General features: G+C 52.2%; 1 protein-coding gene across 3 annotated transcripts in view; it reads left to right on the top strand.

Annotated features, from left to right (window-relative positions):
• The window catches only part of VSTM4 (V-set and transmembrane domain containing 4), a 95,028-nt gene that overhangs the window by 51,704 nt on the left and 29,672 nt on the right, over positions 1–13,652 (top strand). The gene's annotated exons all lie outside the window — the stretch shown is intronic.

Below are 13,652 nucleotides of genomic sequence, written 5' to 3'. Positions count from 1 at the left end.
TACATGAAACAAACACAGAAATTTGAAAGATAAAGTAGATGATTCTAGAATAATAGTTGATTCTATTGTTCCATTCTTAATAATTGATAGAATAGCTAGACAGAAAATCAATAAGGGCACAGGCGATCAAGCAATTTGACCCCACACATAAGAATGCCCTACCCAATGACTACAGGATAAATTTTTTTCAAGTGTCCTTGGAACATTCTTCCAAATGCTAGGCCATTAAACAAAAATTAAGAATTCTTAGGAAAGAATACCATGGAAGGTGAAGGTCTAGAAATAGATTTCCTCAAAACCATCCTTCCTAAGAATGCCTAGGGTATGCAAACCCCAAGGTATGTTAGAAATCATACAAAGTTTGTTCTCTGGCAACAGCAGAATTAAATAGAAATCAGTGACAGAAAGAGATCCGGGAAATTGCCAAATGTTTTAAAATGTAAAACAACATGTTTCTAAATAATACCTGGGCCAAAAATGAAATCACAAGAGAAATTAGAAAATACTTTGAATTAATTAAAATGAAAACCCAATATGCCAAAACTTATAGGATGCAGCAAAAGCAGTGCTTACACAAAACGATTATGGATTTAAATAGCTATATTAGATAGGAAGAAAGGTCTCAAATCAGTAACCTAACCTTTCACCATAAGAAACTAGAAAAAAGTGCAAGTGAAATAAAAAATAAGCATCATAAAGGATATAATAAAGATTAGGACAGAAATCAGGGAGAACCAAGATGGCGGCATAGATAAACATGGCTACTCACTGACTCCCACAACCACATCAAAATTACAACTAAAATACAGAATCACCATCATTCCCAACCGCCTGGAATCTTGCTGAATGGAAGTTCTACAACTATAGAAGTAAAGAAGAAAGTGCATTGAGACTAGTAGAAGAGGGTAGAGATGTGGAACAGGCTGGTCTGACACACGAATGGCATTTTTTTTTTAAATCAGGAGGGATATCTTCACTGTGGAGGCCTCCTGTGAGAAACAAGGGGTTCTGGCCCCACACGAGCCCCCAAGCCCAGGGTTTCATAGTTGGGAAGAGAAGCCCTGTAACTTCTGACTGTTAAAACCAGCAGGGATTGTGGCTGAGTGACACAGAGGCTGCTGGAGACCCAGGCAGTTCCTCTTAAAGTGCCAGAGCACAAACTTACACAGGCTTGCTCCCTCTGAGCTCTAGGACTGGGCAGTGGCTTTGGGGGATCCAAGGACATATGGGGAGGAACTGGATTGCCTGGCATTGGGGAAGGAACTAGGGGGTGCTCACAGGGGTCATTGTTCCTATGCTGAGACTTCCCCCATTGCAGAGCTGACTGGAAGCCATATCTGAGTTTCCTTCAAACTGGCTCACACTGTTTGTTCCACCCTGATGATCCCCTGAGACCCTGTCCCATCCAATTTGCAGCCCCAACCAATCTGTTTGCAGTGGCTTTTCCATATGAATGGCCTGTCCTGGCTCAGGCTTTCGAGTTTCCTAAAATCTATCAAACAAGCAGCAGCTGGTGTCAGCATGTCCTTTACCTATCAATAAGAAGCCCATGATCCAGCACTAGCACCAGCCTTCCTTCCTTCACAGTTTGACCTCGCCAGGGCACTTCCAAGCCCAATATAAGTAGCAGCCATCTGCAGATTGCTCTTTAGCTCCTGCTGGGTGGCCCCAGGCAGTGGCGGACTTTGCACCTCCTGGGAGGCCCCAGAGCCAGTGCACCCAGTGGACAATTTCAGACCATGTCAGATTACAACTCTACACATCCACAACTGACACATTCAAGGGGAGGACTCAATGAGCACCAAAGTCACACTGAAGCAAGTCCTGTTCTGTAGGGTGTCTCTTGCATAGCAGCAGCTCTTCCACTGTAGTCACAGCTGTTCCTCATAACCAATTGGCCTGGAGGTCAATTCCTCCTAGTGATGTCAACAGCAATTAAGGTTCAACTACAACAAGACTGTGCACAGCCCACACAGGTGTTCAACTAGAGTGCGCAGCTCAGGTGACTGGGGTGGCTGAGCAACAGGGCCCTACAGGACACTTATTACACAAGGCCACTCTACCAATTCCAGGAGACATAGAAACTCTACCTAATACATAGAAACAAACACAGGGAAGCAGACAAAATGCGGAGACAAAGAAACATGTCACCAATGAAAGAACAGAAGAAATCTCCATGAAAAGAGCGAAATGAAATGGAAGAAAGCAAACTACTGGATGCAGAGTTCAAAACCATGGTTGCTCATGGTTGATAAGGTTGCTCAAGGATCTTCATGAGAGCTTCAAGGGACTTAGTGAGACTTTCAAGGATCTTAGTGAGAGTTTCAAAGACATGAAAAAGGTCCAGTCAGAAATTAAGCATACACTGAAATAAGGGATAATTTACAGGGATTCAAATGTAGAGTAGAGGATTCTGAGAATCAAATAAGCAATTTTTAATGTGAGAAAGCAAAAAACAAAACAAAGAGAAGAGCAAAAAGAAAAAAAGTATCCAAAAATATGAAAATAATGTAAGGAGCCTCTGGGACAACTTCAAATGTACCAACATTTCACATTATGGGGGTGCCAGAAGAAGAAGAGAGAGAGCAAGATATTGAAAACCTATTTGAAGTAATAATGACAGAAAACTTCCCATACCTGGTGAAATAAATAGACTTACAAGTCCAGGAAGCACAGAGAGTCCCAAACAAGAGAAACCCAAAGAGGCTCACACCAAGACACATCATTATCAAAATGCCAAGGGTTAAAGACAAAGAGAGAATCTTGAAAGCAGCAGGAGAAAAGTAGTTAGTTACCTACAAGGGAGTACCCATATGACTGTCAGCTGATTTCTCAACAGAAACTATGCAGGCCAGAAGGGAGTGGCAAGAAATATTCAAGGTGATGAATAGCAAGGACCTACAACCAAGATTACCCAGCAAAGCTATCATTTAGAATTGAAGGTCAGATAAAGAAATTCACAGACAAGAAAAAGCCAAAGGAGTTCATCACCACCAATCAACAATTAAATCTAAAAATAAAAATAAATGACCAAGGAATCTAATGGACAAAATAAACTGATGAATAAAATAGAACCAGAGGTATGGAAATAGGGAACAGACTGATGAAACTCAGAGGGAAGGGGGAGAGGGGATGTGAAGAAATTAACCAAAGATCTTATATGCATATGCATTACCTATGGACACAGACAATAAGGTGGTGAAGTCCTGGGGCAGTGTGGGAACGGGGTGGAGGGTGCAATGGGGGGGAGGGACAGGCAGTCATCTCTAATACTCTCATCAATTAATAGAACTCCCCCCACAGAAATCAATGATATGGAAAACACATATACATCCTATATAATAAAAGGCTAATATTCAAATAGACCGAACACCGGAACAACCAAAGAACCCGTTGCTATGACCACCAGGGGGCATGAGCGGAACATGGCGGGCATCGGCCGCAGTGGGATGGTGGAGCAGATGAGCGGGGGTGCCAGACCAAGGCAGGGCACCAGTCACTGTCATCGGAGTGAGCCTCTGGTGGTTACTGAAAATTCTTTGCTCCTGCCGCCACAGTCCTGCCTGGTGCTTGCACCTGCTGCTGGTGCCGGCCCTGCTCTCACCGGCTGCCAGCGCCGAAGTCGCTGCTCACATCCACTGCTGGCACCTGGCACAGGCCCTGATCACTCGGCACCATCAGCAGTTGTGAGCAGCAGATTCCAGCCCCAATTGCCCCTCAGGGCTTCTCCACCTCTCCCTGCTCCTGAGGGGAGATCAGGGCTGGCAGCTGCCTCTCGCACTCACTGCCAGTGCCAGAGCTGCCGCTCGCACCCACTGCCGGCACCAGCCCCACTCGCATCCACAGCCGGCACTGGAGCCGCCACTAGTACCCATTGCTGGTGCCTGGCGCCGGTCCCGATTGCTCAGCACCATCTGTGGGTGGGAGCAGCGGTTGCCAGCCCTGATAACCCCTGAGGGCTTCTCCACCTCCCCCTGCTCCTGAGGGGTGATCGGGGCAGCAGCTGCTGCTCGAACGCACTGACAGCGCTGGCCCCAATTGCTTCATGCCTTCAGCAGGTGCGAGTGGGGCTGGCACCATCAGCGCGTTTGATTGGCTGTGGTGGGAGAAGGGCTTCAGGCAGACTGGTGACCGGGGGCTGCAGTGGGAGGGGCCGGGCAGGGGTGCAGGGGATGGGCCGAGACCCACCCCTGTGCCTACCGTAGCCTCGTGGCCCACAGTTCCTTTCAAGGTGCACGAATTCATGCACTGGGCCCCTAGTAGAAATATAATGAAAACAAAAGTTGGTGCTTTGAAAAGTTCAACAGAATTTACAAACCTTAAGTTAGACTGTCCATGAAAAAAAAAAAAATAAGAGAGAGCAAGGAGAGAAAAAAAAACCCCAATTACCAAAATTGGGAAGGAAAACAAATTGGACCCTACAGAAATGTCAAGGATCATAAGGAAAAATTATGAACAAGTTTATTCTAATAAAGTAGACAACATAGATGAAATGAAAAAAATCCTAGAAAGACAAAAATTACCAAAACCAATTTAAAATGAGAGCTATAATTTGAACAAACCTGTAATAAGTCAAGAAATTGAATTGTTATTGATTTGTTAGCTAAAACTTTCCAACCAAGAGAAGCCCAGACCCACGTTGCTTTACTGGTGAAGTATATCAAGTATTACAGAAAAAATGAATGCCAGTCCTTCCCAAACTCCTTGAGAAAACTTGAGAAAGCAGATGGTGTGAGGAAATGTATAAAGCACTCTCCACAACTCAGTAAGAAGATGGTAAATACAATTAAAAATGGACAAAAGGTTTGAGTAGATATTTTCCTGAAGAATGTATACAAATGACTAACAAGTCTGTGAAAATATGTTCAATATCATTAGCCACCAGAGAAATGCAAACCAACCCACATGTGATGCCGCTACGCACCCACGGCAATGGCTGTCGTAGAAAAGTCAGCGGTGTCGCGTCTTGGCAGGGACGGGGAAGGCTGGGACCCTGTGGACTGCTAAGTGGTGGGAATGATAAGTGGTGTAGCCACTTGACAAACAGTTTGGTGGTTTCATAAAACAGTAAACATAAACTTACCAAATGACCCAGCAATTCCACTCGTAGGAATCTACCCCAAGAGAAAGGAAAGCATGTGTCTACAAAAAGACATCCATGCGGCTGTTCATAGCTGCTGTATTCATAGTAACGGAAGCTGGGAAAACCTAAATATATGGATCCACTGGTGTAGAGGTAAACACAATTTAGTACATTCATCCAAGGAACAACTGCTGATGTGTGCTACAACATGCATGGGCCTCAAAAACATTAAGCTAAGTGAGAGAACTCAAATGCAAAAAATTACATATTGTACGATTCTATTTGTTTGAAATGCCCAGAAAAGGTAACTCTGTGGAGACAGAAAGTGGATTAGTAGTTGCTTAGTGCTGAAGGTAGGAATAAGGATTAACTGTAAATTAGAGGGAACTTTGGGGATTGACCGCAGGTCCTAAAACTGTAGTGATGATTGCACAACTTTATAAGTACACTAAAATGATTGAATTGTACACTTGTGATCAGTCAACTTTATGGTAAGTAAATTACACCTCAAGAAAGCTACGTGTTTCTTTTTAGAGCATATGCCCCATCGGGCCTCAAGGACCGGCGTTGGAGATGTGGGGGGTTGTGGCTGGACGGCCAGAGGCTGGAGAGCAGCCTGCAAGTTCCTGGGGATGCTGAGATCCCTGTCTGGCCTTCCCACGTTACCACGCGGTGCCAGGGGCTCAGGCCGCTCCCCTCCCCTCCCAGGCCCTCTCCGTCACTTGCCCCGTTCTGAGCTGGTGCTGACCGAGGCTAGAAGTACAGGGAGGGCATTATCCCAGCCTGCCGGCATTGGGGTTTGGGATTCCTACTAGAGGTCAGGTCTGACCGCAGTCCCTAAATGCTGTCCCCTCAACCAGCTGGTGCCGTCAGCAGGACTGGTTGGGGGCCTGAGTTGAGCTCTCCCCGTGGGCCTGACTTCTGTTGGGCCAGCCCACAGCCCTACCTGCCCCTGGAAAGCCTGCCTGAACTCCACTGCACCCCGAACCCTGAAGGGGCCAGCCCACAGCCCTACCTGCCCCTGGAAAGCCTGCCTGAACTCCACTGCACCCCGAACCCTGAAGGGGCCAGCCCTGCTCCCGCAAACCTGGAAACGGGCTGTGCTGACGTCCGTTGTCCGCGTAGATGAGAACCTGGTCAGAGCCTCATGCTGATTTGGCTAGATGCAGCCCAGGTGCTTGTCACGGCACCTCACTGTGACAGTCAGGCTGTGCCTCGGCTGTGTGCTCCCATCCCTGTCCGGCCAGCGGCTCCAGATCCTGGTTCTGCCATCTGAGCTGTGGCAGTGGGCAGCGGGGACCCGGGCGTCTCAAGGTTTGATCCAGACAAAGGTCCTTCTCGGTCCTCTAACCACTCCTCCGAAGGAAGAATGCAGAGAGCACAGGACCAGGGCAAGGTGCCGGGGAGGGACCCGCAGGAAGGGGCCGCATGCTGGCTGGAGCCTGCAGTCGCTGGTGGGGCCTTGTCAAGTGCCTGGGCCAGAACCCGGAGGCTCTAGAGAATTCCATGGCTTGTTGAGAGAAGTCAAGGGAAAGAAAACAAGTCTCATCCTGAGTTTGTGTCACCCATGAAGTCGGAAGTTGCCCTGACCTTCAGGATGGGAAGTGCTTTATCCCACGGCCAGGTGTCCTGGAGCAGAGCGGCCCAGGCGGACACCGCCTCCCAGGGAAGCGGCTCTGAGCAGCGGCCTGTGACGTCCTCCGCCGCCCAGCGGAGCAGCTTGAACACAGTGCACCACGTGCATGCAGCTGTGATGGCCCCCACCCTCCTCACACGAGTGGGTTCAGATGCCTTCCTTCCTGTAGGTCATGTGCAAGCCAGTTGAGCGAGAATGGACGAGGGCACGGACGAGGCGGTCCCCAGCTGGGGCATTTCCTGACCCTTAGTTTGACCTCTCTTCTGAGTTTGCGATGACAAAGTATTTGCAAATGGGAGACATTACACTATGTTACCCGTGCCGATGGCAGCTACAGCTGAAGTAGGCAAGCCTTCTGCATGCTTCTGGTGCCCACTTCCTCACCCACATGGGCAGAGACTCCATGTGTTGGGTAAGTCACAGGACAACTTCTCTGCTTTCGAGCTCAGTTTGAAGCATTCTGCCGTCTTTTCTGAACCATTGCATATTTTTAAACATACCCCAGCAATCCAAGTATGGGATCTAATTAACAAATGATTCACTCAGGATCTTAGAATGGAAGCAGGCTTACAATTGCAAAAAGAATCCAAAGCTGTGTGCCCTGACGGTAGATGTGTAACGCCCTGCTCTGTTGGTGCAGCACTGAGTGACTCACTCCTTCCCTGAAAGGCATCTGCTGTGGTTGTCGAGGCGCTGGGGCCAGCTGCCTGCGCGGAGTCCGGCGCTGCCACTGGTTGCTGTGTGCCTTTGAGCAGTTTGTCAGTGTCTCTGATAAGATGGGATGATGATGCCCTAGCACCGTGGTCGGCAAACTGCGGCTCGCAAGCCACATGCGGCTCTTTGGCCCCTTGAGTATGGCTCTTCCACAAAATACCACGGCCTGGGTGAGTCTATTTTGGAGAAGTGGCGTTAGAAGAAGTTTAAGTTTAAAAAATTTGGCTCTCAAAGGAAATTTCAATCGCTGTACTGTTGATATTTGGCTCTGCTGACTAATGAGTTTGCCGACCACTGGCCTAGCACATAGCGCTGCTGGAAGGATTAAATGAGTTAGTGCCTGGTGAATGCTGAGGTCCATGCAGGTGGCTCTGTTATCACTCAGTCAGTACTTACGAGTGAGTCTTCTGCACAGGACGCTTGTAAGGCCGCAGAGCAAGGACCGGATAACACGGCCCAGGCCCTTGAGGTCTGTGTCAAATGGGAGACCCAGAGAGGCAACGTTATGGCAGCACCTTGGGAGGCCCACAGAGCGGTCACGGCGCCCAGAGGAGGTGCCCCTAACGGTCTAGGGGTCTGGGGTGACGGGAGGCCTGCTGGGGGAGCTGTGGGCCCAGCAGGAAGGATGAGTGTCCCAGGAGAAGAGGACTGGCGCGGGCAGATGCAGAAGCAGGGAGAAAGGCAGAGCAGGGAAAAGGCCGGGGCTGGAGGGATGGCTCCTGGGAGTGAAGAGCCTGGAGGTTCGAGAGAGCAGCAGGGAGGAGAGGCGGAGGGCGGCAGGGGCGGGTGCCCGGGGATGGCAGTCCATTAGCAACAGTAACCGAGCCTCACTTTTATTCCATCCACGTTCGGGCCACAGTGCCGAGCACGGACATGCACCACCTTCACTTCCCACAAGCCCGTGAGTGGGTGCTGGGCTGGGCCCGTTCGATAAATGAGAACTGACATGAGAGTGGATGATGCTGAGCTGCCCTCCCAGGGAAGCGTGGGGCAGCCAGGATGCCCGCCCAGGCCACCTGGCCGCAGAGCCGACGCGGTCCCAGGGGCACATGGAAGCTGGGCGCCGTGTAAGTCATCACACACATGAGCCAGGAGGAGGTGCTGCAGGAAGGCGGGCCGCATAGGGAGCAGCGGGAAGGGCGCGGCTGTGGGTGGGGGTGGGGGGGAGGGGAGGGCTGCCACCGCCCTGCATCCCGGACTTTGAAAGCCCAATGGGCTCTGGTCACAGATGATTTGCCGACACCCCGCCGTGGTTGTGGCTGTTGTTGGGTTGTTTTTCGCCTGCGTGTTTGCTGATGGCTTCCCCTCCGTCCACATTCACCGCAGCAGCCAGGTGGCGGGGTGAGGACAGGTCAGCAGACAAGGCGTGTGTCTCCTGGCCCGTCTCCTGCATCCCTGACATCACTGATGCCGTCTTGTCCCCACCCCACCCCATCCCATCCCAGCTCAGTGTTCTTCTTCCCCCGCCCCAAGGGGGCCAGGCGGGGAGGACGGGCCTGAGGGGCCTGGTCGCTCGTCTGGTGTCACATAGAGAACAGTCCGCCTGGATTTGCTGTCGGTTTGTGTCACTTCTCTGGGGATGTCTCCCTCCACAAATCAGGCACCAGCTGGCCTTCGTCTCTCCCTCAGGGCTGTCCTGAGGGCTCAGCGAGGTGCACGCTGTGGCTGACGCCTCAGGATGGCACTTGGTGGCTGCACCTGCACGCCGGGCATGTCAGGGATTTCTCTCTACTGCTCTCAGAGCCTGCAGGGTGCAGAGTCTCCCCAGAGAGCCAGCGCAATGCCAACCTGGAGAAACAGCCAGTCCTCTGTCCCGCTTCTAACCTTGGGCTCCGGGGGACAGTCAGGAGGTCTCCCCAGGAGGGAGAGCTGCGCGCCTGAGGTGCTGCCATGGGAGGTCCAGGGCGGCTTCCATTCCTGGCTCTTCCCCGGGCGGTGCTGTCCCGGTGCCGATGCGCCCCGAGGCGGGGCCTGCCCCCTCGGAGGGGAGGGGAAAGGCGGCGGGTCCATGCACCCCCAGCCTCAGAGTCATCGTCGCCCTCACTGTTATGTCTAGAGGGTCAGGTTGTGCTGAGCAGGGGGTGGTTCCAACCACCAAGGCATGAGGCCTCAACCCTGCGGGTCAGGGTAGCTTCTGGGCAGATAACCCCTGCGCTCTCCCTGCCGTTATTCTTCTGACCAGGACACCGCGTGGAGCTGCGGGATGTTAGTGAAGCACCTCCCTGCCGTGCCAGTTAGCACTCAGAGATTTTAAAGTCACACACACCACCACTGGCAAGGCCTGTGTGCCGAATGCCGAAGCTGGCAGGGACTGACGGCACAGCTCTAACCCGGAGGCCACGGCAGGCTGTGGACAGGGAGACAACTTGGCCATCCCTCCCAGGGGAGCAGTTATTGTGATGCTGTTCAAAAGGGTCAGAGGCTGGCCCAGCCCATGTGCTCAGTGGTTTGATTCCCGGTCAGGGCACATGCCCCTGTGGTGGGCTGAATCCCCAGTAGGGGGCGTGCAGGAGGCAGCCAGTGATGTTTCTCTCTCATCAGTGTTTCTATCTCACTATCCCGTTCCCTTCCTCTCTCTAAAAAAAAAGGTCAGAGGCCAGAGGCAGCAGGAAGTACATTGTGACCCCCAAGGTCTGCTGGTCCTTTCTGGGTGCCCCGGCTCAGCTTTGGCTCAGTGCAGAGAGCTGCCTGTCTGGGCCCCGCATTCAAGGTCTCAGAGAAGATTCCAGAATAATGATAATAATAATATTATAATAATAATATTGGTAAGATAGTAATAGGCGATGGTCATTAAATGTTCACTATGTGTAAGACACATTTCAGGGGCGTCACCAGGAATGAGTGGCACCATTCATCCACCTTGAAAGTGAGGTTCTGCCCCTTTAAGCAGCTCCTGGCAAGTGGCATCTGTTGGCCTCGTGTATTCCAGTGTCAGGAGGAGCCCTGGAGCCCGCGTGCGATGTCAGGAAATCTGCCTTGTTTGCCTGAGCCCTTGGCCTTGATCAATGGCAGCGGACCTGGGCCGGGGGCGGGGGCCGGGGGGACCTGTTATTGTTGATGCCAGTGAGTTGCCACCATAGTTGCTGAGACCAGCTTTCGTCCGTGGACATTTTGCACTTTCCGGTGCAGGGTTCAAGGTCGTGGGGTAGTGAGCGAGCCACATGCAGCCTTGGCAAAGGGAGCACCGCGAGCTGGGAAAGGAACTGAAGGGCCCACCCCCGGGGACGAGGGTCAGGGCTCTCGGGTGCGATCTGGAGTGCAGGCAGGAGGGAGGAGGCGTGTGGGCGCTCCTGAAGGTAAAGGATCAGCTAAACCACTTCCAAGGCCTTTGTGGAGTCGCAGGATCAGGCGGAGAAGGTCCGGGACGCCGGCCTGGACGATGCTGGCTGGACGAGCGCCCACCTCCCTCTGCCCCACTCACGGCTCCCCATGGGCTTCCTGGGACAGTCCTGGCATCCCCAGCGTCTGGTCAGACCCCGCCAATCTCTGCAGCCTGGGACAGGCGCTGTGCCAGGGGTGAGGAGCGCCCCCATCATGCAGCAGCAAGAAGATTAAACAGCCCTTGAGGCACCATTTGACTCAGCTCCTATGCTGAGGCCAGAGGTTGCCCTGGACTAAAGGGGTGACGGTTAGATGTGTGAGGGCGAGGGCCCCTCCGAGAGCAGATGCTGCAGCCCAGGCAACCCCGAGGGAGTGAGGACGACCCCGGGGGAGGGAGGCTGCGCTCAGCATGGCAGCTCAGCGTGCGGCCTCTCGCCTCCAGTTAGGAAGGGGTTGTGGCTGGGCTGTGGTTTCTTTCACAGGGCAGCTCGGTTTATGCTGTCTCACTTGCTTTTCCTGCTCCCTGGCCCTGAGCTCTCGGGGTGAGGTGGGCCCTCCCTTGCCCGCCTCCATTTGGGCACTGGCACTCCTTCTTCCAGACAATTCCAGGGACAGGAGCGTGCTACCCTCCCCTGCTGCCCACTCTCGGGCCGGATGGGCCCTGGGTCTTGGGCCCCAGCCACAGGTGATCAGGCAGGCAGGCGAGTGGTTAGGGGTGATCCGGAAGGCAGGCAAAGGGGTTAGGTGTGATCAGGCAGGAAGGCAGAGAGGTTAGGGGTGATCAGGCAGGCAGGTGAGCAGTTAGGGGCAATCAGGCAGGCAGGTGAGTGGTTAGGGATGATCAGGCAGGCAGGCAGGTGAGCGGTTAGGAGCCAGTGGCCCTGGATTGCAAGAGGGATGTCTGATGGCCAGTTTAGGCCCGATCCCGCAGGGATCCGGCAGTCGGACATCCCCCAAGGGGTCCCAGATTGTGAGAGGGTGCAGGCCAGGCTGAGGGACCCCTCCCTTGTGCACAAATTTCGTGCACCGCACCTCTAGTCTATAATAATAAAAGCGTAATATGCTAATTAGACTGGACGACGTTCCAGACAAAGCTGGGGCTGCGAGGGCTGAGCCCCTTGCACAAATTTTGTGCACTCGGGGTGGGGGGGCGGGGGGGTGGTCCCCCAGTCTGGCCTGTGCCCTGTCACAGTGCGGGAGCCCTGCAATCCATCACCCCAAAGAGGTAGGCCCTGCCCACCCATCCAGGGCTCCTCGACGGATTGCCCCAAAGAGGTAGGCCAGAGCTGGGGGAGGCCTGCAGACCTCCACGTACCTGCGGACCCCCGGGCCAGCACAGGGGGCAGGGACGAGAGCATCATGTCACCAGGTCGGCACAGGGCGCGGGGACACGAGCCTCATGTCTCCAGGTCGGCACAGGGGTCTGGGATGTGAGCCTCATGTCCGGGCCTGTTGCTGGGCGGTGGGGGCGGGGAGGGGGGGGACACGAGCCTCACATCCCAGGGCCCGTTGCCGTGTTGGGGACGTGAGCCTCATGTCTCCGGGCCAGCAGAGGGGGCGGGTAAGCAGCCTGCTGATCTGTCGTTATGTGATGGCGTCCCGGCCAATTTGCATATTATCCTATTATTAGATAGATATATAGTGATTCCTCTCCCTATCCTGCTTCTGTTTATTCCTCAGCACCCCATTCTAAGGAACCACTATTTTTAAATTCATATGAATACTTGTCGAGTTTCTTTATGCATGTATATGGAAATACTAATATATATATTATTATTGTCCCCTATTTGTATTAAAAAATTATCACATTTTACACATTTCCCAGCACCTAGGTTTTTTCACTTAACATTGTATCTTTTCTTATCAGTACACATTGGCGTCTTCATTCCTCCTACAGCTGCAGGGACTCCAGGTGTGGATTTATGGAGTCCCCGCGTTTCCTCAGCTAGTCCCTTGCTGAGGGACAGTTGGGTTGTTTTCCATCTGTTGCTGTTACCAACAGGACTGTAATGCATACATACATTTTCATACATGTGCAAGAATAGCCACAGAATAAATTCCTGGAGGTGAAATTGCCAGGTCAAGAAGTAGAAGCCTTGCCCTAGCCGGTTGGCTCAGCAGACAGAGCATCGGCCTGTGGACTGACGGGTCCCGAGCACTTGCCCAGGTTGCGAGCTCGATCCCCATATACTGAAAAAAAAAAAAAGAAAGAAAGAAAGTAGAAGCCTCTGTAACCCTGGGAGTCCACGTTATTCTGACTTGCAAGTGTTTCCCACCAGGAAGGGTTTCACTCGCACCAGCTGTGCTTCTGAGCGCCTGACTCCTACCCCCTGACCAAAACTGCTTTGCCTAAAGTTTGATGATTGCTATTCTGATATGTGGAGCAAGGGAGTGCACTACATTTTCATTTGGGTTCCTTTCATGAGTTTTACTTTTATTTTTTAAAAGTATGTTTTTATTGGTTTCAGAGAGGAAGGGAGAGAGAGATATTGAATCAGTGATGTGAGAGAATCATTGATCGGCTGCCTCTTGCACCCCCCACACTGGGGTAGAGCCCACAACAGGGGCATGTGCCCTGACCAGGAACGGAATGGTGACCTCCTGGTCCATAGGTCGATGCTCAACCACTGAACCACGCTGGCCAGGCCCTTTCATGAGTTTTAGCATGTTTTCATGTAGGAGCCTTTCCTCTTACCTGTGAAACTATTTACCACCTTCATTCATTCTGATTATTAGCAGTCGGCCATATTCTATGGATTTCTAGAAATCCTTTATGTGTTAGGAAGAGAGCCGTCATAGTAACTGTGCCTCCCCAGCTGGGCAATGCGGCCAAAGACCAGAGCTTCTGAGAGGGGCTGCCCTCGGGGTGGCTAGAGCCAATAGGATGCATTGAAGGCC

Source organism: Cnephaeus nilssonii, assembly GCF_951640355.1.
Source record: "Cnephaeus nilssonii genome assembly, chromosome: 16".
Taxonomy (NCBI): Eukaryota; Metazoa; Chordata; class Mammalia; order Chiroptera; family Vespertilionidae; genus Cnephaeus; species Cnephaeus nilssonii.
This window is presented reverse-complemented; position numbering and strand designations above follow the sequence as displayed.